The sequence below is a fragment of the Heloderma suspectum genome, chromosome 14 (genome assembly GCF_057233095.1).
Source record: "Heloderma suspectum isolate Gila_16-S chromosome 14, 16-S_ref, whole genome shotgun sequence".
Lineage (NCBI taxonomy): Eukaryota > Metazoa > Chordata > Lepidosauria > Squamata > Helodermatidae > Heloderma > Heloderma suspectum.
In genome coordinates, this window is record NC_139471.1 from 13,977,510 (window position 1) to 13,992,986 (window position 15,477).

Below are 15,477 nucleotides of genomic sequence, written 5' to 3' on the forward strand. Positions count from 1 at the left end.
CCCGCCCCCCCACGGATCCCCCCCGGGACGAGACTTACCTGGGGCTGGTCTTCCGACTGGCTGACGCCACTGCCATTTCCAGTCTTGTTAAAAAAAAAAAAAAGATGTGATAGGCTACGTAAAGATTTACGTAGCCTATCATGGCTAGGTTTTTTTTTAAAAAAAAACATGACCTGGTAGGCTACGTAAATCTTTATGTAGCCTATCATGGCTGGGTGGGTTTAAAAAACAACAACAACCACGTACGCAAATGGCGGCGGCTATGGCCGCTGCCATTTGCGTTCCTTATTTTTGGCTGTCTTAGTCTACGTAAATATTTATGTAGACTATGACGGCAAAAATAAAGGGGAACGTAAATAGCGTAGCAGGCGCTATTTGCATCCCTTTTTGATTCGTCGTTTTAGCCTACGTAAAGATTTACGTAGGCTAAAACGGTGAATCAAAAAGGGACGCAAATAGCTCCCGCTACGCTATTTGCGTTCCCCTTTATTTTCGCCATCATAGTCTACGTAAATATTTACGTAGATTCAGATGGCCAAAAATAAGGAATAAAATAAGGAATGCAAATGGCGGCGGCTGTAGCCACCGCCATTTGTGAACGCGGTTTTGTTTTGTTTTTTCCCCAGAGCCCTCCACGGCCGGAAATCCAGCTGCGGACGGCTCTGGGCTGGGCTGGGCCTGGCCGGCTGCTCCGCAGAGCTGCCGCGGAGCACAGCCGGCCATCGAGGATTCCGGGGGGGGAGGAACTGATCGCCTCCCCCCCCATCGAGGATTCCGGGGGGAGGGATGGAATGCCTCCCGCCCCACCATCAACATAATCCGCGAAAGATAAGTCACTTTCGTACATCCCTAGTAAATTGTCAGTACGATGAAATGGAAAGATGTGCAATGAAGAGTGCCTTCATACTCATGAATGTTGCACTCTTGCACATATGCACTAGAGAAAAGACCGTTCTTTCCCAAAGGAGAAATGTAACTGCTAGAGATCAAGGGAAGGGACCGAAAACAAAAAATGACAACTATAGCAACTCACAGTTCATTTAAAATAAATAAAAAAGTACATGCCAGAAATAACAGATGTTGTCTTTGATCTGCTTTTATTGTCACTACCACTGACTATTTGTTTGCAGCTACTGACATTTCTGTGTGCTTCTTGCTAACTGCTCTGGGCTTGTCTCTGACTTTGCAGCCAACTTTGTACTTGTTCCATGAGTTTTTTGGTGTAGAAAAGCCCTAGGAAGGAGATACTTTTCCATGTCAACTTGGAAAGTTCTTGTTTGGCAATCAGGTTCCCCCCCCCCCGAAGGCTACGTTCCACATGTTGGCCCCCTTTGGAGCTTTGGGTGATGTCATTTCCCTTTCCCACTGAAATGGTAGGTGGCATATGTTCATATGTAAATTCTATTTAATGCTGGCAAGCCAATTCACTAACCTTGGACACCAGAACAAGAATGTCACTTGGCAAATGAGTTCTAGCTGCAAGCCAGTTATTTCCTGCTGGGGTTGTTGAATACTGAAACATTGTGTGTTCAGTGGGCTCTCCTTCATTATAAGGTTTTGAGGCAGAGGCTGACGTATTGGATTTCCTGCATTGGGAAGCATCTGGACAGGATAATCTTTGAGGTCCCTCCCAACTCTGTGACTCCACAACAGAGGTATGCAATCTAGTGCACTGGACTACAAGTCCCAGTATCCCTGACCACTGACCATGCTGGCCTGGGATTCTGACAGTTGTAGCCAAAAACATTGGGAGGGAACCAGCTTGTCTACCTCTGCTCTTTGTAAAATGTAAAAACCTTAATGTTGCTGTTTTTCATTGCTTCATCTCATCAAATAACTGGTGCAGCCTTACTTCTGTGCATCCCCAAAGCTGATCTACCCCCCCCCCCCAGAACCTGATCTATGAAAAATGGATGACCTTTCTCATCGTGGGACAAAATGAAGGTTGGCATCATAGAATCATAGAATGGTAGGGTGGAAGAGGCCTATAAGACCATCGAGTCCAATCCCCTGTTCAGTTCAGAAATCCAAGTCAGAGCATCCCTGACAGATGGCTGTCCAGCCTCATTGTGAATGCCTCCAGTGTGGGAGAGCCCATTATCTTCCTAGGTAAACAGGCATGATCTCTAGGTTTTTGTTTTAAAGTGTATAATTTGCGGTATCTTATGATCTGGACACCCTGAGCAACTCCTTAGGATCTCTTGCCTCCTTAAAAGTCCCACCTTCCTTCTCTTAACTGGGAAAATAAAAAGCTCTTCACTCGGTGCCAGAAAGAGTACAATGTAGGCGGCAGGCGAACCTCTAGGTAGTTTGTTCCACAACTGGGGCGTCACAGCAGAAAATGCCCTTTTCCTGGTAGCCAACTGCCTTACCTCTTTTAGTATTTTTTGGTTTCATTATTACCACAGGCTTTATTAACTAGTGTTTAACTGTTGCATTTTATCTTGTAAGCTGCCTTGGCAGGCTGTTTTTTTTTTTTTAATTACTCTTTAAGGCAACCTAAAATATCTTAAATAAATAAGATTGTTTATTCTTAACAACCTAGAAAACATGGAGTGTGGTGGCTCTGATGTCAGAGGGGTGGTGAATCCACTCTGGGTTTCAGTCAGAACCAGCTAGAACTCCAAAAATTCTCACCTTGGAGAGCTCCTTTAGAGTTCTGACTGGTTCTGACTGAAACCCAGAGCAGATTCACAGCACCACTGACATCGGACCCACCAGTCTCCACTGGTGTAGACATTGAAGAGCTCAGAGGACACAGCTCAGCACCATGATAATTTTTCCCAGATTGTTCCTCCTTTGAATCTCTTTTCGAAAGCCGTTTCTTTTCTATCAAATTGAATGAGAAACTGGAAGCTTCTGCTTCCGTTTTTGATTAACCACCATTTGCCATGTTGTCTGAACTTGGACAAACCATGGTTAATCTTCACTATGGTTGTTGAGAAGAAGCCACCTTCAAAGCATATTTTATGAAGCAGGCTTGTTTCCGCTCACCATAGGCAAGATTAAGCACAGTTTCGGGTTCAGATGACGTGCTAAATGATGGTTAATCGAAAACCAAAGTGGAAGCTTCCGATCTCCTCCTTGAAGCAAATGATCCCAGGTGGCATCTGGAGAGGCTCAGTCATCATAAAGCATGATTTAGCTTACATCTTAAAACATCCATTTTTTTCAGTTCATTTTATATACTGACTGTCTTTACTCTGTATTGCTTAGAGTAAAAATACAAAAAATGTGAGGTTGGACATGGGAAGACTTTAGACTTGATGGCTGTGCCTTGTAGTTGTTGTAGGTCATGTTCTCCATCGCTTGTAAAGTTGTTGCAGCCTCCACTGCTAGAGATATTAAAAAGGATGGAATTCTGTAGATGACAGCCTGAGGTTGCAATGCTGTGCATGCTTGCCTGGGAGTAAGCTCCAGTGAACATTGTAGAACTTGCCTCTGAATAAACCTGCATAGGACATTGTGCTGCTATTCACCCTGCAGCTCATGCTGGAGAATGCAAAAGAAAGCTGAGGATCAAGGATGGAGTCAACTGTTACATCTCAGGGGATATTTTAGGGAAGAACCAGCAGAACTCCAGAAGTGATTATGGTGAGACTTTTGTTTATTCACAGTGAGAAAGCCAGGCAGAACCGCCCAGGGGGAAATTGCTGCAGAAGGAGGTGGCATCTTGGCTAGCTAGGTTGGAAGAGGCACAAGAAAAATAACAGTCTGCTCTGCAAGTGAGCAGAAGAAGCCAGCTCTAAAACTGTACGGAGAAAAAGCAGAGTTGGATTTGATGTCCTTACAGCGAAATCTCAAGGAGTCAGGACATCGCACAACAGTTCACTTCTTGGAGACAAGAAGGTGAGTTTCCAGGAGGTTCTTGTTGTCACAACCATAATAAAGTGATGGGAGGATTATCAATGGAACGTTCAAGATCTCCTGAGGGAAAAAGCACTGAATAGCGGAGTTGTGTAGGATAACCCAAAACTGGAGAAACAGAGAGGAACAGAAAGGAACAGCAACTCTGGGATTGTACTTAGAGAAAGTTGGTGAGCACAAAGCTCTAGGCATCTCCTGAGCACTTAATTCAAGAGGCAGAAGTATTGTTATTTGCATGGTATGTTTTTTAAAAAAATGTCACTGGGGAGCGCATGTGAATTATAAGGCTGAGGAAAGTTATGATGCCCTAGGACTGCCATCGCCAAACTGGTGCCTTCAGATGTTTGGGGCTCCCAAACTGGCATGGGCAATAGTTAAGAGATGCTGGGGGTTGCGTCTAAAGCATATGCAGGGCACCAGGTGTGGGGAAGGGTGTTCTAGGAAGTTTGTCCAGGAACTGCATGACAGGAGCATTGGAAGGCTGTTATCGAAGTCAGTTCGGGAAGGGCTGCTGCTGGAATTCTTGCATGCAGAATCAAGGCAGGCACGGCGTTCTGTGTTTAGGCTCTGATTTTGTTCAGGAAGCCTGTGTTGTGTCCAGAGGCACCATCTTATCCTCCCCTTTCCCTGCAGACAAAAAGCCAACACCCTACTTTGGGGAAAGGGAAAGATGAAGGCAAAAGCAGAGTTGGCCAAGGCAGAGTACATTTGTGTGTGTGCACTCCAGAGATTGGGGTTGGGGTGACAAGCCTGAAATCCCAGAGGGCAAACCCCAGAGGGCCTTCTCTTTGGCCAAAATTATGCATGAAGGGTCAGTTTCCCACTGTTGATTCCAAGAGTTGTTTTCCCAGTTTCTGGTGGGAAAATAGGTTCTATTCGGTCTATGGACACATCTTCTGCCTCCAGTTCACCTTGGTAAGTTTTCCAGCCTCAAAGATATGGACACAAGAGCTGGAGGAGGAGGAGGGTGTTAAATATCAAACTGTAAACTGCACAGTACCTTAATATTTATTTATTTGTATTCATGTTAAGTGCAGAGACAATCTGCATTCCCCCTGCCGCAGTTCAGAGATTTACAGAGCAACCTTATGCATGTCTGATCAGATGTATGCTGCATTGAGTTCATTGGGGCTTACTCCTAGGGGTGAGGTGTGTGTGTGTGTGTGTGTGTGTGAGAGAGAGAGAGAGAGAGAGAGTAGGATTGCAGCCTTAACTTCTAGAGATCTGGATTAGGTGGGTGGGTAGGTGAAACCAAAAGCAATGCAGATCTAGTGACTCAAACTAACATTCCCACCTCCCCTCAAGGCAAAAAAGACAGGGACAACACCAGGAGAGGCATTTATCTAGGGATGTACGAAAGTCACTTCCTTTTTTGCAGGGGTGATTCACGATACATCTGAAATCCTAACCCAGCCGGCTTCGCTCTGTGGCAACTCTGCGGAGCTGCCAGCTGGGTTCATTTGCAGGCGTGCGGAGCCTGTGGATGGCTGGACGCAAATGGCAGTGGCTATGGCCATTTGCGTTCATGTTTTTTTACCGTGATAGGCTATGTAAATATTTACATAGCCTATCATGGCAAAAAAACAAGAATGCAAATGGCGGCGGCTATGCCATTTGAGCCCCTGTTTTTTTTACCGTGATAGGCTATGTAAATATTTACGTGGCCTATCACCGCAAAAAAACAAGAATGCAAATGGCGGCAGCTATGGCGCCCGCCATTTGCGTTCCCTTTTTTTGCCATGATAGGCTACATAAATACTTACGTAGCCTATCACGGCCTCCGCAGGGATGCAAATGGCATCCCTGTGTTAGCCGTGATAGGCTACGTAAGTATTTACGTAGCCTATCGCGACCTAAATGGGGAAGCGAATGGCGGCTACAGACGTGGCCACCATTTGCAAAGCAGCGCGAACGGCACCAGGTAAGTGCTCTGTTTCGTGCGCCTTTCGCGGGGTGGTGGGGTGGGGGGGCTTTGTTCCGCCACGGATTTCGGGGGGCTGAATACTGAGATCCATGGTGGAATTCTCTGTCATCATCCCTACATTTATCAGGGACAGTAACCAAAACACAGGGACTGTCTCTGGTATATAGGAAATGTTGGAGTGAAATTAGGCACATGTTAAAAGGGTAACATCAAAAGACTGAAATGGTTACAGCTGTGCCCACATGGCCTCTCAATATTCTCCAGCCTATTTATGGGCAGAGAAATTGGGGGGACAACTTCACCGCATTTCTCTTAGGGGAGGAGAAATTCTCCCAGAGTTTTTTACAGGTAGGGCTCACTATTGGGAGGGGTTGCAGCACAGCTTCTTTTGTTTTTCCTCAGGGTTTTTGGCTTACTGCACTGCTTCTGTAGGTGGCATCAGCATCAACTGTGTGGAGGCTTCTGCTTTTCTGAGGCAGAATTTTGAATTTCTTTCCGTAGTCTTTTTGGGTGTACCTAATCACTGAGGTGGCTGAGGGTGCCACATGTATTTTATCTCTCTATAACACATCCTTCCATTGCTCTGCAGCCTCCCAGGCCACCTGCACTTCCTGAACTGAAAAAGCCCCATGGGAGGAATTGCCTCATGCCGTCTTCCTCATGATGGGTTTAGCTGAAGTTTGGGAAGCCAAGGAGGCTACAGGCCGCCAGAGAGATGAGTGTACAGTGAAATACAAGACACTCACGCACACTCCTCAGCCACCTCCTAAGTAAGGTAAGCACAAGAACCCCAAACACAGCCCATGAGAATTTCTCCAAAATTGTTCCTTCTTTGAATTTCTTTTTGAAAGCCACTTATTTTCTATCAAACTGAATGAAAAACATCTAAGAAAAAGTGGGAGAAATGTTTGGCACATAGCACTAGAAATTATTGGGCTGGTTCAGACGTACGCCTAAACTGCTCTGGGTTTACATGCTTCCCTTTCCACTGCTTCCTCCTCCAGCATGGCCATGCAGAAGAATCTGGAAGCTTCTGCTTTTGTGATTAACCACCGTTTGCCATGTTGTCTGAACTTGGACAAACCATCGTTAATCTTCACTATGGTTGTTGAGGAGAAGCCACCTTCAAAGCATATTTTGTGAAGCAGGCTTGTTTCTGCTCACCATAGTCAAGATTAAGCACAGTTTCTTAAAGAAGGGTCAACAACTAAATTTATGTTAGATTGGAAACCCTTTATAGAATTTGTACAAGATATAGAGAAAAATGATATCTATGTATGTGGATTCTGAATTTTGAGATGGTTGATTCTCTTTTTTCTGTTGTTTAAATTAGGAGAAAGGAGATAATGTCTGTGAACTCAATGTGTGATATACAACTAAGATAAGAACTAGAGAATAATAATAATAAGCATTTGTTGTGTAAGGGGAGCCAAAGGTAGATATCTTACTATCTTAAGAGATATTTTAGTGCATGTGTATTGTTGTTGTGTTTCTGTTTCTGTTGTTGTTGTGTTGTGTTTTTCTTTTTTTAAAAAAATTATATATACAGTATATATATATATATATATATATACACACACACACACACATATATATATACACACACACACAATGTGTGTGTGTGTGTGTGGGTGTGTATATATATATATATATATATATATATTTGTTGTTGTTCAGTCGTTCAGTCGTGTCCGACTCTTCGTGACCCCATGGACCATAGCACGCCAGGCCTTCCTGTCTTTTAGCCTTGTGATATGTTGTATGGGGTTTTCTTGGCAAGAATACTGGAGTGGGTTGCCATTTCCTTTTCCAGCGGACCACATTTTGTCAGAACTCTCTGCCATGACCTGTCCGTCTTGGGTGGCCCTGCACGGCATAGCTTATGGCTTCACTGAGTTATGCAAACCCCTTTGCCACAACAAGGCAGTGATCCATGAAAGGGATATATATATATATATATATATATATATATATTCCCAGTAGTAACATATGGCTGTGAGAGCTGGACTATAAGGAAGGCTGAGCACCGAAGAATTGATGCTTTCGAACTGTGGTGCTGGAGAAGACTCTTACGAGTCCCCTGGACTGCAAGGAGGTCAAATCAGTCAATCCTAAAGGAAATCAACCCTGAGTGCTCATTGGAAGGACAGATACTGAAGCTGAAGCTCAAATATTTTGGCCACCTAATGCGAAGAGAAAAGTCACTGGAAAAGACCCTGATGCTGGGAAAGACTGAAGGCAAAAGGAGAAGGGGACGGCAGAGGATGAGATGGCTAGATAGCATCACTGATGCAATGAATATGGACTTGAGCATGCTCCGGGAGAGAGCGCAGGACAGGAAGGCCTGGCGTGCTATGGTCTATGGGGTCACGAAGAGTCGGACACGACTGAACGACTGAACAACAATGACATATATATAAAGATAAAGATTAAGCACAGTTTCGGGTTCAGATGACACACTAAACGATGGTTAATCGAAAACCAAAGTGGAAGCTTTCGATCTCCTCCTTGTAGGAGGAGAAGGAAGGGGGAAGCAAATGATCCCAGGTGGCATCTGGGGAGGCTCAATCATCATAAAGCATGATTTAGCTTACATCTTAAAACATCCATTTTTTTCCAGTTCATTTTATATACTTATATAAAAAGTCTTTACTTTTTATTGCTTAGAGTAAACATACAAAACAAAACATCAAAGGCATAACATACAATCAAGATAAAATGCTTCCAAAAGTAAAGTACCACACAATAGAACCCCTCCTTAAAATGCCCCGTGCCTGATGCATCCTTTCTTTGAATTTTGATGACCAGCTGCTAATCGCCACAATAATACTGCCCTTATTATCACTACTGGAGTCTTACTGCCTAAGCAACAGGGAATATTTTGATGAACAAGCGTGTGACTTTATAAAGGTCACAAAAGAGAAGTCCATGATTCATAATGAGAAGAAAAAGGGATAGAAGGATAAACAAAATCGTTTGCTTCCATTTTCCCATTTCACATGCACACCCTGATAGGGTCTGAGCTGGCAATGACTAATCAGGAAAGAGATCTAGGGTTGATGTTGAGTGGATTAATACAAATGTGAGGTCGGATGTGGGAAGTCTTTAGACCTGATGGATCTACTTTGCTCTTTAGAAACTCAAGACGCACCAGCTGGAGCCAGATGCAAACAGTGACTCGGGAATTGGGTTGGTGAAGGAAGCATAGACTTAACGAACAAGGTGCCTCCAAATAGCCCAGGCATTTCTTTTCCATTTCAGAATGGGAGCTTGAACACAAATCCTTTCACACCCATCTTTACTCCTGTTCCCTCTCAGGTGTTCTTGCTTTCAGCAGCCTGATTCAAGAGCAGCGGTGTGGAGAAGAAAGTTTGTGGTCTGTTATTTAGCCATTGGGAGTTGGGACCCCTTGCCGATTTACTGGAAATCATCCAGACACCTACTGACCTTCCTTTTGCTTGGCCCTAGGTTAGGTTCATGGAATGTGCTACCGAGTGTGTGTAGTTCTAGTGCAGAAGTCATAGGGAGGGATTATGAGAAAGGGATGGCCAATCAAAGCCCCTCCAACAAGGTTTTCAGTTATAGAAAGACAGCAAAAGTATATTGATAGTTTGATTTTCTGGATAGGGCGGGGAATCCTTCTCATATGGAGCATGAAAGAAAGCTGACCAAAATCAAGAAAAATAATCCCTATGCACAGATGGATGAACCAGTCCATTTCTGGTATGTCAGTTTCACATGTATTCAACTAAATGTCTGTTCCCTGTGATTTCTGCATCACTCTGTGATTCTTTTTTAAACCTGAATTAAAATCCACATTTTTGTATGCAATTTCACTAGCAGGTGCATTTTTAAACAATCCTCCCGAATATATGCCACTTTTGTATGCAATTAATAAATGCATTTTTTGTATGTAATTTCTGAACTGCAAACCGCATCACAAAACTCAGAGAAGTGTGCCATCCAAAGGATCAATGTGTTCTGGTTTGTGTATTAGCCTGGGAATGCAGATTCCCTTAATAAAAATGTGGACCAAACAAAATTCTTCCCCATGCCAATCACTGACCGCCTCCTTCCCCAAATTAAAAAGCTATGTGAAGGTAAATGTCAGGATCAACTATATTATTATGCCCTTGCACCCCAGGTCTCCAAGTAGTGAGAACTCTGGGGGTGTGAGCACGCACCCAGGCCTTCGGGATTCTTCCAATGAGGTCACTGGAGAATTATGGGATTTTATAATATTTGGTTTATTTAAAAATATAGAGATTGAGCATAGGTGGAGATTCATAGCACTATGTCGCAACAGATACAACTTCCCCTTTAGAATTCTAGGGCAGCTCTCATTCCATGACTTCAGTCTGGTCTTGTCTGAGAGTCTCCTAGATGCAACTAACTCAAGCTTAGGGATCTGTCAGTCTCAGTCATAGGGATGTCAGAGAATTTCTCTCACTTATCTCTGGGGGGGCGAATGCCAACGCATTTGGCCCCCCCGAAATTGGTGAAGAAACGGTCCGCCACCCCCCCGCCATCCCCCCAGGATGGGACTTACCTTCGGTGAATGTCCCTCGCGGCGGCGGCTCCCGGCGGCATTTCAGCGGTGTGTCAGCGGTGCTGCGGTGGCGTTTTGGCAGCGGTGGCGGCCGGTCTTCCAACCAGCTGCCACTGCCGCCATTTCCAAGTGAAAAAAACCCCAAACCAACAAATGTGATAGGCTACGTAAAGATTTACGTGGCCTATCACGGCTAGATTTTCAAAAAACACCGTGATAGGCTATGTAAAAGTTTATGTAGCCTATCACGGCTGACTTTGAAAAAAAAAAGCGCGTACGCAAATGGCGGTGCCAATGGGCGCCGCCATTTGCGTTCCTTATTTGGGCACGGGTAGTCTACGTAAAGATTTACGTAGACTACGGCTAAAATAAGGACAATGCTGCGTTGCCCTTATTTTCGCCGTAGTCTACGTAAATCTTTACGTAGACTACCTGTGCCCAAATAAGGAACGCAAATGGCGGCGCCCATGGGCGCCGTCATTTGCGTACATGCTTTTTTTTTTTTTCAAAGTCAGCTGTGATAGGCTATGTAAAAATTTATGTAGCCTATCACATTTTTTTTTTTACACTTTACTTTTTTCTTTCGCGGCCGGGGAGATGGGGCGCTCCCCCCCAGCCAGAATTTCGGCAGGGAGGGGCGGGACGCCTCCCCACCCGCCAAGAATTTCGGGGGGAGAAATGGAGCACCTCCCTCCCCCACCGAAAACAGCTGCGAGACCAGGTAAGGGACTTTCGTCCATCCTTACTCAGTCACATCGCGTTTCTCATTTTTTTCCACTGCCAAGCTCATTCTATCCTTGTAAGTGATGGTGCTTTTCCCCTTTAACACAGACACTTGTGCACATTTTTGTTTACCTTTCTCATCAAACATATGCATTTTAGTGGGCATTTTTCAAATGTATGCATTTTTAGACTCATTCACCCATTGTGTGCATTTTAGAAATGTATGCAGTTTTCTTTGCACATTTTCCAAATGTGCACATGTCAATCGATGCACTTCACAGAAGGCATTGCAAGCTCAAAAATGTATGGATTTTTGAGCACAAATTGGATCTGGGTTCTGGGAGGTATCGATTGGGTAAATCTGTTCGAGAAGAATTTGATGGAGTGAATTCTCAACCATCCCTGCTCATGATGATTTGCTCTCTTGTTACCCTCTCTCCAAATAAACACATTCCTTAAGGAGAAGGGAGAAGGTAGGGAGAAAGTCACCCCACTTCCAAACTCATCAATAACAATCACTGAAGACAGCCATTGCTCAGCTAACCTCTGTAACAATGGAGAAACTTCCAGTCTCAACTTGTCCAGCCAGTTTAACCCACTCAGTTTCTCCTTTTTACAACCATGGACCCAAAGTTGTTGTGGGGGGCAGTGGGAAACCTTGTGAGATTATCTTGATTACCTGTAATCTCATTACAGTATATTACAAAGAAACGTAAACATTTTACATTTTACACACACACACACAATCAAACATTTAAAAATAAAAGTGATCTGTGTGTGTGTGTGTGTGTGTGTGTGGAGGCTAACCTATTTCACAGGGTTGTTGTGAACATAAAATGCCATCTCAAGCTTTTCAAAAGAAATGTGGGATAAAAGTTAAGAATCTATAGACAGATATAGATATAGATATAGATATAGAGGTAAAGCAGCACAACAGGAAAGCAACAGGAGTCTCTGGATACACTATGAACAAAGTCACTCTTAAGGTAAAATATATAAGACAGACTGAAAGATTAACAACAGAGTTTTTAAAGAAATATATTTAAGTGAAACATTTCAGCTTCCACCATCATCAGTAGCTGTGCTGTTAAATGGATACCAGAGTGGCAGTTTGGAATGCCTGGAGACAAATGTTCCTTAGGAGAAAAAACAGAAATATGAGTGGTGCAACGCTTATGATTGTCCTCCAGATTAAGGCCATTGGGACTAAGGGTTCTGAGTCTGTAAATCCAGAAGTCTTCCCTTTTGTCAAGCTTCTGGATCTACAGACTCTGAACTCTTAGTTGGAATCTGGAGGACAATTTGTAAACGTTATACCAGTTTATGCATAGAAGTGGGACCTGCAACAGAATGTTGCAGTTCGGAGCATTTCTGTTCAGGATTCCAACCTCCTCATTCCATTCCTCCTCGTACTTCATTTGACTCTCCCCAAAAGAGTCAACATTCCATGGCCACTGAGTGTAACGCATACGCAGCTGAGGAAGTGTCAGGCTGAGACGTGACGGACTGATGTTGCGCAGGCGAGATTTCTGGAAAGCCACTCATCATAGTGGAACCAACTGTGCTGGAAAATACGGGGAAGTACAGCCAAGAGCAGAACCACACTTACTCAGATTCCCCTCCCCTCTCCCGAGTTTCCTTTTTAGGGAGATCACAAAAACATTTCTCATTTTTGCACATTTTTCCCCAGTCATGTTTTGAATGTCCCCAAACTTTTCACGGTTGTACACAGATGAAAGCTGGGGCATTATTTTGTACTTCTAGCATTCCTCTCCTTATGCTAAGGATCTCTGTCTGCAGGGCCAACTCTGGGTTTGAGGGGGACCCTGGAAAGGTACTCCTCCAGGCATTCTCCATCCTTCGTGCCTGTCAGTGCTCTCCCCCCCCCCCGCCCCCATGACTGTAGGCTTATATAGGTAGCCTCACCTAGATCTGGGAAGTGCCATTTCAGTTCAAGCTGTGTGCAGTTTGTGTATTGGTTACTGAACCAGCCTCAGGTCTGTAGCCAGAGATGTAACAGTAGAGTGGGACAGCTGTGTTAGTAAACTTGACCCTAAAAACCACTCTCATCAAACCAAACTAAAACACTCTTAAGAATGTTTAACTGAGTCATGATTGCTTTGGTTGCACTTGTTACTGAAAAGGGAGAACTCCAGCTTGTTCCATGTGGATTAGCTACTAATTTGGAATTCATTTGTAAATTTGACACCAGAGGCTTGGTTTCAGACTTAGGATGGCTAGCTCATCAGAGCAAACAATTGCCCCTCTTTTTTGTTTTTGTTTTGTGTGTGTTCTGTATTCATCTTGCTTTTGTATTGTTTCTGTATTCAGTTTGCTTTATATTCAACTTGCATGTGTGTGTGTTCTCTGTTCATCTTATTTCTGTATTCATCTTGTTTCTGTATTGTTTCTGTATTCAGTTTGCTTTATATTCAACTTGCATGTGTGTGTGTTCTGTATTCATCTCATTTCTGTATTCATCTTGTTTCTGTGTTCAGCTTGTACATGTGTCTGTTCTGTAATCATCTTGTTTTTGCCATTTCATTGCCAGTTGGGAGTCAGTTGCAACAACATCATGACTGAGCATGGGACACATCTGTTAAGGCATCAGTCTTCGCTTCCAATTTCCTGGCTTTGTGGAATTTGACCCAACAGATACAACTCCGCCTTTAGAATTTTAGGGCAGCTCTTGTTCCCTGATTTCAGACTGATCTTGTCTGAGATTCTCGGAGATACAACTAACTTAGGCTTAGGGATGGGCAGATCTGTCAGTCTCAGTCACATCGAGTTTCTCATTTTTCCACTGTGAAGCTCGTTCTATCCTTCTAAGTTATGGTGTGTTTTCCCTTCACACAGACATTTGTGCACATTTTTTGTTTTCCTTTTTCATCAAACATATCCATTTTTAGTGTGCATTTTTAGTGTGCATTTTTAGTGTGCATTTTTCAACTGTATGCATTTTTAGACTCATTGTGTGCATTTTAGAAATGTTTGCAGTTTTCTTTGTGCATTTTCCAAATATGCACCTACTAATGGATGCATTTCACAGGAGGCTTTGCAAACTCAGAAATGTTTGGATTTTTGAGTGCAAATTGGATTGGGTTCTGGGAGGTACCGATCAGGTAAATCTGTTTAAGAAGAATTGGATAGATTGAAGATTTTGATGGAGCAAATTTCTCAACCATCCCTACTCACAATGATTTGCTCTCTTGAGGGGAGAAGGTGGAGATAAAGTCACCCCCCTTCCAGACCGAAATCAGGCTTAGCTTTCCTGGCTTTGTGGAACTTGAACCAACATGGCTTTAACTCTGGTCTTAGGGGTTTTTTTATCATTGATTTTCCCAGTTATTTTTTAAGGAAATTTATTATTACAGCATCCTGAAAAACAAAAACACAAATAAAACAAAAACACAACACAAACAAGGCATGATCTGAGTAGAAGGCTGAGCACCCAAGAATTTATGCTTTCGAACTGTGGTGCTGGAGAAGACTCTTACAAGGACTGCAAGGAGGTCAAATCAGTCAATCCTATAGGAAATCAACCCTGACTACTCATTGGAAGGACAGATACTGAAGCTGAAGCTCAAATATTTTGGCCACCTAATGCAAAGAGAAAACTCACTGGAAAAGACCCTGATGCTAGGGATGTACGAAAGTCACTTACCTTTTCGCGGATTCTGTTTGGGGGGGAGGTGCTCCGTCCCTGCCCCCCAGAATCCTCGATGGCCGGCTCTGCTCTGTGGCACCTCCACGGAGCAGCTGGCCAGGCCAGAGCCATCCGCAGCTGGATTTCCGGCTGCAGACTGGCTGGCGCAGACTGGCTGGTGCCGTAGCAGCCGCCATTTGTGTCCAGCCAGGGAGCCGTGATAGGCCGCCATTTGCGTTCCTTATTTTTGACATCTTAATCTACGTAAATATTTACGTAGACTAAGATGGCAAAAATAAGGGGAATGCAAATAGCGTAGTGGACGCTATTTGCGTTCCCCTTATTTACTTCGTCTTAGTCTACATAATTATTTACATAGACTAAGATGGCCCAAAATAAGGAACGCAAATGGCGGCGGCCATAGCCGCCGCCATTTGCGTACACTTTTTTTTTTTTTTACCCAGACATTTTAGGCTACGTAAAAACTTACATGGTGTAAAAAAACAACAACAACCTGTAAATGGCAGCGGCGGCAGCCGGTCGGAAGACCAGCCACCGCCGCTGCTGCCGCCGCAGCTGCCACCGGAGCTGCCGCCACCCGGAAGATCCGCCCCAGGTAAGTCTCGTCCCAGGGGGGATCCACGGGGGGGTGGGGGGCAGGCCGCTCTGCCACAGATTTCAGGGGGCCGAATGCACTGGCATTCGGCCTCCCCGAGATCCGTGGCGGAATTCTCTGCCATCCCTAAAATTTACAGGGTGTTTCAAAAA

The 15,477-nt window shown here is 44.1% G+C and overlaps 1 protein-coding gene across 5 annotated transcripts in view; it reads left to right on the forward strand.

Annotated features, from left to right (window-relative positions):
• Positions 1 to 13,678, forward strand: part of TMEM268 (transmembrane protein 268) — a 116,199-nt gene extending 102,521 nt beyond the window's left edge. For 3 of the 5 annotated variants that reach the window (XR_014785952.1, XR_014785954.1, XR_014785955.1), the window contains 3 exons: positions 3,618 to 3,849; positions 6,381 to 6,566; positions 8,928 to 9,620. The gene's annotated coding sequence lies outside the window, so the exon portion shown is untranslated. Of the gene's footprint in view, positions 1 to 3,617; positions 3,850 to 6,380; positions 6,567 to 8,927; positions 9,621 to 13,614 lie in introns of those variants that run through there. The other 2 variants (XR_014785953.1, XR_014785956.1) reach the window with 2 other exon arrangements.
• Positions 13,679 to 15,477: the final 1,799 nt, after the last annotated feature.